Here is a 14708-nt window from a genome sequence, read left to right as displayed (position 1 = left end):
TGTCAGTCCTCGGGGAGAGAGGTCAGTCCTCGGCGAGAGAGGCCAGTCCTCTGGGAGAGGAGTCAGTCCATGGGGAGAGAAGTCAGTCCACGGGAGAGCAGTCAGTCCACGGGGAGAGAAGTCAGTCCTCGGGAAGCGCAGTCAGTCCTCGGGGAGTGAAGTCAGTGCACGGGGAGAGAAGTCAGTCCACGGGGAGAGAAGTCAGTCCTCGGGGAGAGACGTCAGTCCTCGGGGAGTGAGTCAGTCCACGGGGAGAGAAATCAGTCCTCCGGGAGAGAAGTCAGTCGTCAGGGAGAATTCAGTTCTCGGGGAGAGAAGTCAGTCCTCGGGGAGAAGTCCGTCCTCGGGGAGAGAAGTCAGTCCAAGGGGAGAGAAGTCAGTCCTCGGGGAGAGAAGTCAGTCCACGGGGAGAGAAGTCAGTCCTCGGGGAGAGAAGTCAGTCCTCGGAGGGAGAAGTCAGACCACAGGGAGAGAAGTGAGTCCTCCAGGAGAGACGTCAGTCCTCGGGGAGAGAAGTCAGTCCACGGAGAGAGAAGTCTGTCCTCGGGGAGAGAATTCAGTCCTCGCAGAGAGAAGTCAGTCCTCGGGGAGAGAAGTCAGTCCTCAGGGAGAAGTCGGTCCTCGGGGAGAGAAGTCAGTCCACGGGTGGAGAAGTCCGTCCTCGGGGAGAGAAGTCAGTCCACGGGGAGAGAAGTCAGTCCTCGGGGAGAGAAGTCAGTCCTCGGAGGGAGAAGTCAGACCACAGGGAGAGAAGTGAGTCCTCGGGGAGAGACGTCAGTCCTCGGGGAGAGAAGTCAGTCCACGGGGAGAGAAGTCAGTTCTCGGGTAGAGGAGTCAGTCCAGGGGGATAGACGTCAGTCCTCGAGGAGAGAAGTCTGTCCTCGGGGAGGGAAGTCAGTCCTCGGGGAGAGAAGTCAGTCCACGGGGAGAGAAGTCAGTCCACGGGAGAGCAGTCAGTCCACGGGGAGAGAAGTCAGTCCTCGGAAACAGAAGTCAGTCCTCGGGGAGAGAAGTCAGTCCTCGGGGAGAGAGTCTGTCCTTCGGGAGACAAGTCAGTCCACAGGGAGAGAAGTCAGTCCTCGGGGAGTGAAGCCAGTCCTCGGGCAGTGAGTCAATCCATGGGGAGGGAGTCAGTCCTCGGGGAGAGACGTCAGTCCTCGGGGAGAGAAGTCAGTCCTCAGGGAGAAGTCAGTCCTCGGGGAGAGAAGTCAGTCCTCGGGCAGAAGTCCGTCCTCGGGGAGAGAAGTCAGTCCACGGGGAGAGAAGTCCGTCCTCGGGGAGAGAATTCAGTCCATGGGGAGAGAAGTCAGTCCTCGGGGAGAGAAGTCAGCCCTCGGGGAGAGATGTCAGCCCTCGGGGAGAGAAGTCAGTCCTCGGAGGGAGAAGTCAGACCACAGGGAGAGAAGTGAGTCCTCGGGGAGAGAAGTCAGCCCTCGGGGAGAGATGTCAGTCCACGGGGAGAGAAGTCAGTCCTCGGGGAGAGAAGTCAGCCCTTGGGGAGAGATGTCAGTCCACGGGGAGAGAAGTCAGTCCTCGACAAGAGCAGTCAGTCCTCGGGGAGAGAAGTCAGTCCACGGGGAGAGAAGTCAGTCATCGGGGAGAGATGTCAGTCCTCGGGGAGAGATGTCAGTCCTCGGGGAGAGAGGTCAGTCCTCTGGGAGAGGAGTCAGTCCACGGGGAGAGGAGTCAGTCCAGGGGGATAGACGTCAGTCCTCGAGGAGAGAAGTCTGTCCTCGGGGAGGGAAGTCAGTCCTCGGGGAGAGAAGTCAGTCCACGGGGAGAGAAGTCAGTCCACGGGAGAGCAGTCAGTCCACGGGGAGAGAAGTCAGTCCTCGGAAACAGAAGTCAGTCCTCGGGGAGAGAAGTCAGTCCTCGGGGAGAGAGTCTGTCCTTCGGGAGACAAGTCAGTCCACAGGGAGAGAAGTGAGTCCTCGGGGAGAGACGTCAGTCCTCGGGGAGAGAAGTCAGTCCTCGGGGAGAGAAGTCAGTCCACGGGGAGAGAAGTCAGTCCACGGGGAGAGAAGTCAGTCATCGGGGAGAGAAGTCAGTCATCGGGGAGAGAAGTCAGTCCTCGGGGAGAGAAGCCACTCCTCAGGGAGAAATGTCAGTCCTCGGGGAGAGAGGTCAGTCCTCGGGAAGAGCAGTCAGTCCTCGGGGAGTGAAGTCAGTCCACGGGGAGAGAAGTCAGTCCACGGGGAGAGAAGTCAGTCCTCGGGGAGAGAAGTCAGTCCTCGGGGAGAGAAGTCAGTCCATGGGGAGAGAAGTCAGTCTTCGGGGAGAGAAGTCAGTCCATGGGGAGAAAAGTCAGTCCTCGGGGAGGGAAGTCAGTCCTCGGGGAGAGAAGTCAGTCCACGGGGAGAGAATTCAGTCTAGGTCGAGAGAAGTCATCCCTTGGGGAGATAAGTCAGTCCTCGGGGAGAAGTCAGTCCTCGGGGAGAGACGTCAGTCCTCGGGTAGAGAAGTCAGTTCTCGGGTAGAGAAGTCAGTTCTCGGGGAGAGAAGTCAGTCCACGGGGAGATCAGTCAATCCTCAGGCAGAGAAGTCAGTCCACGGTGAGAGAAATCAGTCCTCGGGGAGAGAAGTACGTCCTCGGGGAGGGAAGTCAGTCCTGGGGGGAGACGTCAGTCCTCGGGGAGAGAAGTCAGACTTCGGGGGGGAGTCAGTCCTCGCGGAGAGAAGTCAGTCCTCGGGGAGAGAGTCAGTCCACGGGGAGAGAAGTCGGTCCTCGTGGCGAGAAGTCAGTCCTCGGGAAGAGCAGTCAGTCCACGGGGAGAGAAGTCAGTTCTCGGGGAGAGGAGTCAGTCCACGGGGATAGACGTCAGTCCTCGATGAGAGAAGTCAGTCCTCATGGAGAGAGTCAGTCCTCGGGGAGGGAAGTCAGTCCTCGGGGAGAGAAGTCAGTCCACGGGGAGAGAAGTCAGTCATCGGGGAGAGAGACAGTCCTCGAGGAGAGAAGTCACTCCTCGGGGAGAGATGTCAGTCCTCGGGGAGAGAGGTCAGTCCTCTGGGAGAGCAGTAAGTCCACGGGGAGAGAAGTCAGTCCTCGGGAAGAGCAGTCAGTCCTCGGGGAGTGAAGTCAGTCCGCGGGGAGAGAAGTTAGTCCACGGGGAGAGAAGTCAGTCCTCGGGCAGAGAAGTCAGTCCTCGGGGAGAGAAGTCAGTCCTCGGGGAGAGAAGTCAGTCCATGCGGAGAGAAGTCAGTCCATGCGGAGAGATGTCAGTCTTCGGGGAGAGAAGTCAGTCCATGGGGAGAGAAGTCAGTCCTTGGGGAGGGAAGTCAGTCCTTGGGGAGAGAAGTCAGTCCACGGGGAGAGAATTCAGTCCACATCGAGAAAAGTCAGTCCTCGGGGAGGGAAGTCAGTCCTCGGGGAGAGAAGTCAGTCCTCGGGGAGAAGTCAGTCCTCGGGGAGAAGTCAGTCCTCGGGGAGTGAAGCCAGTCCTCGGGCAGTGAGTCAATCCTTGGGGAGGGAGTCAGTCCTCGGGGAGAGACGTCAGTCCTCGGGGAGAGAAGTCAGTCCTCAGGGAGAAGTCAGTCCTCGGGGAGAGAAGTCAGTCCTCGGGCAGAAGTCCGTCCTCGGGGAGAGAAGTCAGTCCACGGGGAGAGAAGTCCGTCCTCGGGGAGAGAATTCAGTCCATGGGGAGAGGAGTCAGTCCTCGGGGAGAGAAGTCAGCCCTCGGGGCGAGAAGTCAGCCCTCGGGGAGAGAAGTCAGTCCTCGGAGGGAGAAGTCAGACCACAGGGAGAGAAGTGAGTCCTCGGGGAGAGACGTCAGTCTTCGGTGAGAGAAGTCAGTCCACGGGGAGAGAAGTCAGTCCACGGGCAGAGAAGTCAGTCCACGGGGAGAGAAGTCAGTCCTCGACAAGAGCAGTCAGTCCTCGGGGAGAGAAGTCAGTCCACGGGGAGAGAAGTCAGTCATCGGGGAGAGATGTCAGTCCTCGGGGAGAGATGTCAGTCCTCGGGGAGAGATGTCAGTCCTCGGGGAGAGAGGTCAGTCCTCTGGGAGAGGAGTCAGTCCACGGGGAGAGAAGTCAGTTCTCGAGAAGAGCAGTCAGTCCTCGGGGAGTGAAGTCAGTGCACGGGGAGAGAAGTCAGTCCACGGGGAGAGAAGTCAGTCCTCGGGGAGAGAAGTCAGTCCTCGGGGAGTGAGTCAGTCCACGGGGAGAGAAATCAGTCCTCCGGGAGAGAAGTCAGTCCTCAGGGAGAATTCAGTCCTCGGGGAGAGAAGTCAGTCCTCGGGGAGAGAAGTCATGTCCTCAGGAGAAGTCGGTCCTCGTCGAGAGAAGTCAGTCCACGGGGGGTGAAGTCCGTCCTCGGGGAGAGAAGTCAGTCCACGGGGAGAGAAGTCAGTCCTCGGGGAGAGAAGTCAGTCCTCGGAGGGAGAAGTCAGACCACAGGGAGAGAAGTGAGTCCTCCGGGAGAGACGTCAGTCCTCGGGGAGAGAAGTCAGTCCACGGAGAGAGAAGTCTGCCCTCGGGGAGAGAATTCAGTCCTCGCAGAGAGAAGTCAGTCCTCGGGGAGAGAAGTCAGCCCTCGGGGAGAGAAGTCAGTCCTCGGAGGGAGAAGTCAGACTACAGGGAGAGAAGTGAGTTCCTCGGGGAGAGACGTCAGTCCTCGGGGAGAGAAGTCAGTCCTCGGGGAGAGAAGTCAGTCCTCGGGGAGAGAAGTCAGTCCACGGGGAGAGAAGTCAGTCCTCGAGGAGAGCAGTCAGTCGTCGGGGAGAGAAGTCAGTCCTCGGGGAGAGAAGTCAGTCCTCGGGGAGAGAAGTCAGTCCTCGGAGGGAGAAGTCAGACCACAGGGAGAGAAGTGAGTCCTCCGGGAGAGACGTCAGTCCTCGGGGAGAGAAGTCAGTCCACGGAGAGAGAAGTCTGCCCTCGGGGAGAGAATTCAGTCCTCGCAGAGAGAAGTCAGTCCTCGGGGAGAGAAGTCAGCCCTCGGGGAGAGAAGTCAGTCCTCGGAGGGAGAAGTCAGACTACAGGGAGAGAAGTGAGTTCCTCGGGGAGAGACGTCAGTCCTCGGGGAGAGAAGTCAGTCCTCGGGGAGAGAAGTCAGTCCTCGGGGAGAGAAGTCAGTCCACGGGGAGAGAAGTCAGTCCTCGAGGAGAGCAGTCAGTCGTCGGGGAGAGAAGTCAGTCCTCGGGGAGAGAAGTCAGTCCACGGGAAGAGAAGTCAGTTCTCGGGGAGAGCAGTCAGTCCAAGGGGATAGACGTCAGTCCTCGAGGAGAGAAGTCAGTCCTCAGGGAGCGAGTCAGTCCTCGGGGAGGGAAGTCAGTCCTCGGGGAGAGAAGTCAGTCCACGGGGAGAGAAGTCAGTCCACGGGAGAGCAGTCAGTCCACGGGGAGAGAAGTCAGTCCTCGGGAACAGAAGTCAGTCCTCGGGGAGAGAAGTCAGTCCTCGGGGAGAGAGTCTGTCCTTCGGGAGACAAGTCAGTCCACAGGGAGAGAAGTGAGTCCTCGGGGAGAGACGTCAGTCCTCGGGGAGAGAAGTCAGTCCTCGGGGAGAGAAGTCAGTCCACGGGGAGAGAAGTCAGTCCACGGGGAGAGAAGTCAGTCATCGGGGAGAGAAGTCAGTCATCGGGGAGAGAGTCAGTCCTCGGGGAGAGAAGCCACTCCTCAGGGAGAAATGTCAGTCCTCGGGGAGAGAGGTCAGTCCTCGGGAAGAGCAGTCAGTCCTCGGGGAGTGAAGTCAGTCCACGGGGAGAGAAGTCAGTCCACGGGGAGAGAAGTCAGTCCTCGGGGAGAGAAGTCAGTCCTCGGGGAGAGAAGTCAGTCCATGGGGAGAGAAGTCAGTCTTCGGGGAGAGAAGTCAGTCCATGGGGAGAGAAGTCAGTCCTCGGGGAGGGAAGTCAGTCCTCGGGGAGAGAAGTCAGTCCACGGGGAGAGAATTCAGTCCAGGTCGAGAGAAGTCATCCCTCGGGGAGAGAAGTCAGTCCTCGGGGATAAGTCAGTCCTCGGGGAGAGACGTCAGTCCTCGGGAAGAGAAGTCAGTTCTCGGGTAGAGAAGTCAGTTCTCGGGGAGAGAAGTCAGTCCACGGGGAGATCAGTCAGTCCTCAGGCAGAGAAGTCAGTCCACGGTGAGAGAAGTCAGTCCTCGGGGAGAGAAGTCAGTTCACGGGGAGAGAAATCAGTCCTCGGGGAGAGAAGTACGTCCTCGGGGTGGGAAGTCAGTCCTGGGGGGAGACGTCAGTCCTCGGGGAGAGAAGTCAGACTTCGGGGAGGAGTCAGTCCTCGCGGAGAGAAGTCAGTCCACGGGGAGAGAAGTCTGTCCTCTGGGAGAGAAGTCAGTCCACGGGGAGAGAAGTCAGTCCTCGGGGAGAGAAGTCAGCCCTCGGGGAGAGAAGTCAGTCCTCGGAGGGAGAAGTCAGACTACAGGGAGAGAAGTGAGTTCCTCGGGGAGAGACGTCAGTCCTCGGGGAGAGAAGTCAGTCCTCGGGGAGAGAAGTCAGTCCTCGGGGAGAGAAGTCAGTCCACGGGGAGAGAAGTCAGTCCTCGGGGAGAGAAGTCAGTCCTCGAGGAGAGCAGTCAGTCGTCGGGTAGAGAAGTCAGTCCTCGGGGAGAGATGTCAGTCCACGGGAAGAGAAGTCAGTTCTCGGGGAGAGCAGTCAGTCCAAGGGGATAGACGTCAGTCCTCGAGGAGAGAAGTCAGTCCTCAGGGAGAGAGTCAGTCCTCGGGGAGGGAAGTCAGACCTCGGGGAGAGAAGTCAGTCCACGGGGAGAGAAGTCAGTCCACGGGGAGAGAAGTCAGTCCTCGGGAACAGAAGTCAGTCCTGGGGGAGAGAAGTCAGTCCTCGGGGAGAGAGTCTGTCCTTCGGGAGACAAGTCAGTCCACAGGGAGAGAAGTGAGTCCTCGGGGAGAGACGTCAGTCCTCGGGGAGAGAAGTCAGTCCTCGGGGAGAGAAGTCAGTCCACGGGGAGAGAAGTCAGTCCACGGGGAGAGAAGTCAGTCATCGGGGAGAGAAGTCAGTCATCGGGGAGAGAGTCAGTCCTCGGGGAGAGAAGCCACTCCTCAGGGAGAAATGTCAGTCCTCGGAGAGAGAGGTCAGTCCTCGGGAAGAGCAGTCAGTCCTCGGGGAGTGAAGTCAGTCCACGGGGAGAGAAGTCAGTCTACGGGGAGAGAAGTCAGTCCTCGGGGAGAGAAGTCAGTCCTCAGGGAGAGAAGTCAGTCCATGGGGAGAGAAGTCAGTCTTCGGGGAGAGAAGTCAGTCCATGGGGAGAGAAGTCAGTCCTCGGGGAGGGAAGTCAGTCCTCGGTGAGAGAAGTCAGTCCACAGGGAGAGAATTCAGTCCAGGTCGAGAGAAGTCATCCCTCGGGGAGAGAAGTCAGTCCTCGGGGAGAAGTCAGTCCTCGGGGAGAGACGTCAGTTCTCGGGTAGAGAAGTCAGTTCTCGGGGAGAGAAGTCAGTCCACTGGGAGATCAGTCAGTCCTCAGGCAGAGAAGTCAGTCCACGGTGAGAGAAGTCAGTCCTCGGGGAGAGAAGTCAGTTCACGGGGAGAGAAGTCAGTCCTCGGGGAGAGAAGTACGTCCTCGGGGTGGGAAGTCAGTCCTGGGGGGAGACGTCAGTCCTCGGGGAGAGAAGTCAGACTTCGGGGAGGAGTCAGTCCTCGCGGAGAGAAGTCAGTCCTCGGGGAGAGAGTCAGTCCACGGGGAGAGAAGTCAGTTCTCGGGGAGTGAAGTCAGTCCGCGGGGAGAGAAGTTAGTCCACGGGGAGAGAAGTCAGTCCTCGGGCAGAGAAGTCAGTCCTCGGGGAGAGAAGTCAGTCCTCGGGGAGAGAAGTCAGTCCATGCGGAGAGAAGTCAGTCCATGCGGAGAGAAGTCAGTCTTCGAGGAGAGAAGTCAGTCCATGGGGAGAGAAGTCAGTCCTTGGGGAGGGAAGTCAGTCCTTGGGGAGGGAAGTCAATCCTCGGGGAGAGAAGTCAGTCCACGGGGAGAGAATTCAGTCCACGTCGAGAAAAGTCAGCCCTCGGGGAGAGAAGTCAGTCCTAGGGTAGAGAAGTCAGTCCTCGGGGAGAGAAGTCAGTCCTCGGGGAGAAGTCAGTCCTCGGGGAGTGAAGTCAGTCCTCGGGCAGTGACTCAATCCATGGGGAGGGAGTCAGTCCTCGGGGAGAGACGTCAGTCCTCGGGGAGAGAAGTCAGTCCTCAGGGAGAAGTCAGTCCTCGGGGAGAGAAGTCAGTCCTCGGGCAGAAGTCCGTCCTCGGGGAGAGAAGTCAGTCCACGGGGAGAGAAGTCTGTCCTCGGGGAGAGAATTCAGTCCATGGGGAGAGAAGTCAGTCCTCGGGGAGAGAAGTCAGCCCTCGGGGAGAGAAGTCAGCCCTCGGGGAGAGAAGTCAGTCCTCGGAGGGAGAAGTCAGACCACAGGGAGAGAAGTGAGTCCTCGGGGAGAGACGTCAGTCTTCGGGGAGAGAAGTCAGTACACGGGGAGAGAAGTCAGTCCACGGGGAGAGAAGTCAGTCCACGGGGAGAGAAGTCAATCCTCGACCAGAGCAGTCAGTCCTCGGGGAGAGAAGTCAGTCCACGGGGAGAGAGGTCATTCCTCTGGGAGAGGAGTCAGTCCACGGGGAGAGATGTCAGTCCTCGGGGAGAGAGGTCATTCCTCTGGGAGAGAGGTCATTCCTCTGGGAGAGGAGTCACTCCTCAGGGAGAGATGTCAGTCCTCGGGGAGAGAGGTCAGTCCTCGGCGAGAGAGGCCAGTCCTCTGGGAGAGGAGTCAGTCCATGGGGAGAGAAGTCAGTCCTCGGGAAGCGCAGTCAGTCCTCGGGGAGTGAAGTCAGTGCACGGGGAGAGAAGTCAGTCCACGGGGAGAGAAGTCAGTCCTCGGGGAGAGACGTCAGTCCTCGGGGAGTGAGTCAGTCCACGGGGAGAGAAATCAGTCCTCCGGGAGAGAAGTCAGTCGTCAGGGAGAATTCAGTTCTCGGGGAGAGAAGTCAGTCCTCGGGGAGAAGTCCGTCCTCGGGGAGAGAAGTCAGTCCAAGGGGAGAGAAGTCAGTCCTCGGGGAGAGAAGTCAGTCCACGGGGAGAGAAGTCAGTCCTCGGGGAGAGAAGTCAGTCCTCGGAGGGAGAAGTCAGACCACAGGGAGAGAAGTGAGTCCTCCAGGAGAGACGTCAGTCCTCGGGGAGAGAAGTCAGTCCACGGAGAGAGAAGTCTGTCCTCGGGGAGAGAATTCAGTCCTCGCAGAGAGAAGTCAGTCCTCGGGGAGAGAAGTCAGTCCTCAGGGAGAAGTCGGTCCTCGGGGAGAGAAGTCAGTCCACGGGTGGAGAAGTCCGTCCTCGGGGAGAGAAGTCAGTCCACGGGGAGAGAAGTCAGTCCTCGGGGAGAGAAGTCAGTCCTCGGAGGGAGAAGTCAGACCACAGGGAGAGAAGTGAGTCCTCGGGGAGAGACGTCAGTCCTCGGGGAGAGAAGTCAGTCCACGGGGAGAGAAGTCAGTTCTCGGGTAGAGGAGTCAGTCCAGGGGGATAGACGTCAGTCCTCGAGGAGAGAAGTCTGTCCTCGGGGAGGGAAGTCAGTCCTCAGGGAGAGAAGTCAGTCCACGGGGAGAGAAGTCAGTCCACGGGAGAGCAGTCAGTCCACGGGGAGAGAAGTCAGTCCTCGGAAACAGAAGTCAGTCCTCGGGGAGAGAAGTCAGTCCTCGGGGAGAGAGTCTGTCCTTCGGGAGACAAGTCAGTCCACAGGGAGAGAAGTCAGTCCTCGGGGAGTGAAGCCAGTCCTCGGGCAGTGAGTCAATCCATGGGGAGGGAGTCAGTCCTCGGGGAGAGACGTCAGTCCTCGGGGAGAGAAGTCAGTCCTCAGGGAGAAGTCAGTCCTCGGGGAGAGAAGTCAGTCCTCGGGCAGAAGTCCGTCCTCGGGGAGAGAAGTCAGTCCACGGGGAGAGACGTCCGTCCTCGGGGAGAGAATTCAGTCCATGGGGAGAGAAGTCAGTCCTCGGGGAGAGAAGTCAGCCCTCGGGGAGAGATGTCAGCCCTCGGGGAGAGAAGTCAGTCCTCGGAGGGAGAAGTCAGACCACAGGGAGAGAAGTGAGTCCTCGGGGAGAGAAGTCAGCCCTCGGGGAGAGATGTCAGTCCACGGGGAGAGAAGTCAGTCCTCGGGGAGAGAAGTCAGCCCTTGGGGAGAGATGTCAGTCCACGGGGAGAGAAGTCAGTCCTCGACAAGAGCAGTCAGTCCTCGGGGAGAGAAGTCAGTCCACGGGGAGAGAAGTCAGTCATCGGGGAGAGATGTCAGTCCTCGGGGAGAGATGTCAGTCCTCGGGGAGAGAGGTCAGTCCTCTGGGAGAGGAGTCAGTCCACGGGGAGAGGAGTCAGTCCAGGGGGATAGACGTCAGTCCTCGAGGAGAGAAGTCTGTCCTCGGGGAGGGAAGTCAGTCCTCGGGGAGAGAAGTCAGTCCACGGGGAGAGAAGTCAGTCCACGGGAGAGCAGTCAGTCCACGGGGAGAGAAGTCAGTCCTCGGAAACAGAAGTCAGTCCTCGGGGAGAGAAGTCAGTCCTCGGGGAGAGAGTCTGTCCTTCGGGAGACAAGTCAGTCCACAGGGAGAGAAGTGAGTCCTCGGGGAGAGACGTCAGTCCTCGGGGAGAGAAGTCAGTCCTCGGGGAGAGAAGTCAGTCCACGGGGAGAGAAGTCAGTCCACGGGGAGAGAAGTCAGTCATCGGGGAGAGAAGTCAGTCATCGGGGAGAGAGTCAGTCCTCGGGGAGAGAAGCCACTCCTCAGGGAGAAATGTCAGTCCTCGGGGAGAGAGGTCAGTCCTCGGGAAGAGCAGTCAGTCCTCGGGGAGTGAAGTCAGTCCACGGGGAGAGAAGTCAGTCCACGGGGAGAGAAGTCAGTCCTCGGGGAGAGAAGTCAGTCCTCGGGGAGAGAAGTCAGTCCATGAGGAGAGAAGTCAGTCTTCGGGGAGAGAAGTCAGTCCATGGGGAGAAAAGTCAGTCCTCGGGGAGGGAAGTCAGTCCTCGGGGAGAGAAGTCAGTCCACGGGGAGAGAATTCAGTCCAGGTCGAGAGAAGTCATCCCTTGGGGAGATAAGTCAGTCCTCGGGGAGAAGTCAGTCCTCGGGGAGAGACGTCAGTCCTCGGGTAGAGAAGTCAGTTCTCGGGTAGAGAAGTCAGTTCTCGGGGAGAGAAGTCAGTCCACGGGGAGATCAGTCAATCCTCAGGCAGAGAAGTCAGTCCACGGTGAGAGAAATCAGTCCTCGGGGAGAGAAGTACGTCCTCGGGGAGGGAAGTCAGTCCTGGGGGGAGACGTCAGTCCTCGGGGAGAGAAGTCAGACTTCGGGGGGGAGTCAGTCCTCGCGGAGAGAAGTCAGTCCTCGGGGAGAGAGTCAGTCCACGGGGAGAGAAGTCGGTCCTCGTGGCGAGAAGTCAGTCCTCGGGAAGAGCAGTCAGTCCACGGGGAGAGAAGTCAGTTCTCGGGGAGAGGAGTCAGTCCACGGGGATAGACGTCAGTCCTCGATGAGAGAAGTCAGTCCTCATGGAGAGAGTCAGTCCTCGGGGAGGGAAGTCAGTCCTCGGGGAGAGAAGTCAGTCCACGGGGAGAGAAGTCAGTCATCGGGGAGAGAGACAGTCCTCGAGGAGAGAAGTCACTCCTCGGGGAGAGATGTCAGTCCTCGGGGAGAGAGGTCAGTCCTCTGGGAGAGCAGTAAGTCCACGGGGAGAGAAGTCAGTCCTCGGGAAGAGCAGTCAGTCCTCGGGGAGTGAAGTCAGTCCGCGGGGAGAGAAGTTAGTCCACGGGGAGAGAAGTCAGTCCTCGGGCAGAGAAGTCAGTCCTCGGGGAGAGAAGTCAGTCCTCGGGGAGAGAAGTCAGTCCATGCGGAGAGAAGTCAGTCCATGCGGAGAGATGTCAGTCTTCGGGGAGAGAAGTCAGTCCATGGGGAGAGAAGTCAGTCCTTGGGGAGGGAAGTCAGTCCTTGGGGAGAGAAGTCAGTCCACGGGGAGAGAATTCAGTCCACGTCGAGAAAAGTCAGTCCTCGGGGAGGGAAGTCAGTCCTCGGGGAGAGAAGTCAGTCCTCGGGGAGAAGTCAGTCCTCGGGGAGAAGTCAGTCCTCGGGGAGTGAAGCCAGTCCTCGGGCAGTGAGTCAATCCTTGGGGAGGGAGTCAGTCCTCGGGGAGAGACGTCAGTCCTCGGGGAGAGAAGTCAGTCCTCAGGGAGAAGTCAGTCCTCGGGGAGAGAAGTCAGTCCTCGGGCAGAAGTCCGTCCTCGGGGAGAGAAGTCAGTCCACGGGGAGAGAAGTCCGTCCTCGGGGAGAGAATTCAGTCCATGGGGAGAGGAGTCAGTCCTCGGGGAGAGAAGTCAGCCCTCGGGGCGAGAAGTCAGCCCTCGGGGAGAGAAGTCAGTCCTCGGAGGGAGAAGTCAGACCACAGGGAGAGAAGTGAGTCCTCGGGGAGAGACGTCAGTCTTCGGTGAGAGAAGTCAGTCCACGGGGAGAGAAGTCAGTCCACGGGCAGAGAAGTCAGTCCACGGGGAGAGAAGTCAGTCCTCGACAAGAGCAGTCAGTCCTCGGGGAGAGAAGTCAGTCCACGGGGAGAGAAGTCAGTCATCGGGGAGAGATGTCAGTCCTCGGGGAGAGATGTCAGTCCTCGGGGAGAGAGGTCAGTCCTCTGGGAGAGGAGTCAGTCCACGGGGAGAGAAGTCAGTTCTCGAGAAGAGCAGTCAGTCCTCGGGGAGTGAAGTCAGTGCACGGGGAGAGAAGTCAGTCCACGGGGAGAGAAGTCAGTCCTCGGGGAGAGAAGTCAGTCCTCGGGGAGTGAGTCAGTCCACGGGGAGAGAAATCAGTCCTCCGGGAGAGAAGTCAGTCCTCAGGGAGAATTCAGTCCTCGGGGAGAGAAGTCAGTCCTCGGGGAGAGAAGTCATGTCCTCAGGAGAAGTCGGTCCTCGTCGAGAGAAGTCAGTCCACGGGGGGTGAAGTCCGTCCTCGGGGAGAGAAGTCAGTCCACGGGGAGAGAAGTCAGTCCTCGGGGAGAGAAGTCAGTCCTCGGAGGGAGAAGTCAGACCACAGGGAGAGAAGTGAGTCCTCCGGGAGAGACGTCAGTCCTCGGGGAGAGAAGTCAGTCCACGGAGAGAGAAGTCTGCCCTCGGGGAGAGAATTCAGTCCTCGCAGAGAGAAGTCAGTCCTCGGGGAGAGAAGTCAGCCCTCGGGGAGAGAAGTCAGTCCTCGGAGGGAGAAGTCAGACTACAGGGAGAGAAGTGAGTTCCTCGGGGAGAGACGTCAGTCCTCGGGGAGAGAAGTCAGTCCTCGGGGAGAGAAGTCAGTCCTCGGGGAGAGAAGTCAGTCCACGGGGAGAGAAGTCAGTCCTCGAGGAGAGCAGTCAGTCGTCGGGGAGAGAAGTCAGTCCTCGGGGAGAGAAGTCAGTCCTCGGGGAGAGAAGTCAGTCCTCGGAGGGAGAAGTCAGACCACAGGGAGAGAAGTGAGTCCTCCGGGAGAGACGTCAGTCCTCGGGGAGAGAAGTCAGTCCACGGAGAGAGAAGTCTGCCCTCGGGGAGAGAATTCAGTCCTCGCAGAGAGAAGTCAGTCCTCGGGGAGAGAAGTCAGCCCTCGGGGAGAGAAGTCAGTCCTCGGAGGGAGAAGTCAGACTACAGGGAGAGAAGTGAGTTCCTCGGGGAGAGACGTCAGTCCTCGGGGAGAGAAGTCAGTCCTCGGGGAGAGAAGTCAGTCCTCGGGGAGAGAAGTCAGTCCACGGGGAGAGAAGTCAGTCCTCGAGGAGAGCAGTCAGTCGTCGGGGAGAGAAGTCAGTCCTCGGGGAGAGAAGTCAGTCCACGGGAAGAGAAGTCAGTTCTCGGGGAGAGCAGTCAGTCCAAGGGGATAGACGTCAGTCCTCGAGGAGAGAAGTCAGTCCTCAGGGAGCGAGTCAGTCCTCGGGGAGGGAAGTCAGTCCTCGGGGAGAGAAGTCAGTCCACGGGGAGAGAAGTCAGTCCACGGGAGAGCAGTCAGTCCACGGGGAGAGAAGTCAGTCCTCGGGAACAGAAGTCAGTCCTCGGGGAGAGAAGTTAGTCCTCGGGGAGAGAGTCTGTCCTTCGGGAGACAAGTCAGTCCACAGGGAGAGAAGTGAGTCCTCGGGGAGAGACGTCAGTCCTCGGGGAGAGAAGTCAGTCCTCGGGGAGAGAAGTCAGTCCACGGGGAGAGAAGTCAGTCCATGGGGAGAGAAGTCAGTCATCGGGGAGAGAAGTCAGTCATCGGGGAGAGAGTCAGTCCTCGGGGAGAGAAGCCACTCCTCAGGGAGAAATGTCAGTCCTCGGGGAGAGAGGTCAGTCCTCGGGAAGAGCAGTCAGTCCTCGGGGAGTGAAGTCAGTCCACGGGGAGAGAAGTCAGTCCACGGGGAGAGAAGTCAGTCCTCGGGGAGAGAAGTCAGTCCTCGGGGAGAGAAGTCAGTCCATGGGGAGAGAAGTCAGTCTTCGGGGAGAGAAGTCAGTCCATGGGGAGAGAAGTCAGTCCTCGGGGAGGGAAGTCAGTCCTCGGGGAGAGAAGTCAGTCCACGGGGAGAGAATTCAGTCCAGGTCGAGAGAAGTCATCCCTCGGGGAGAGAAGTCAGTCCTCGGGGATAAGTCAGTCCTCGGGGAGAGACGTCAGTCCTCGGGAAGAGAAGTCAGTTCTCGGGTAGAGAAGTCAGTTCTCGGGGAGAGAAGTCAGTCCACGGGGAGATCAGTCAGTCCTCAGGCAGAGAAGTCAGTCCACGGTGAGAGAAGTCAGTCCTCGGGGAGAGAAGTCAGTTCACGGGGAGAGAAATCAGTCCTCGGGGAG

This window comes from Pristiophorus japonicus, chromosome 4 (assembly GCF_044704955.1).
Source record: "Pristiophorus japonicus isolate sPriJap1 chromosome 4, sPriJap1.hap1, whole genome shotgun sequence".
NCBI classification, from domain to species: Eukaryota; Metazoa; Chordata; class Chondrichthyes; family Pristiophoridae; genus Pristiophorus; species Pristiophorus japonicus.
This window is presented reverse-complemented; position numbering follows the sequence as displayed.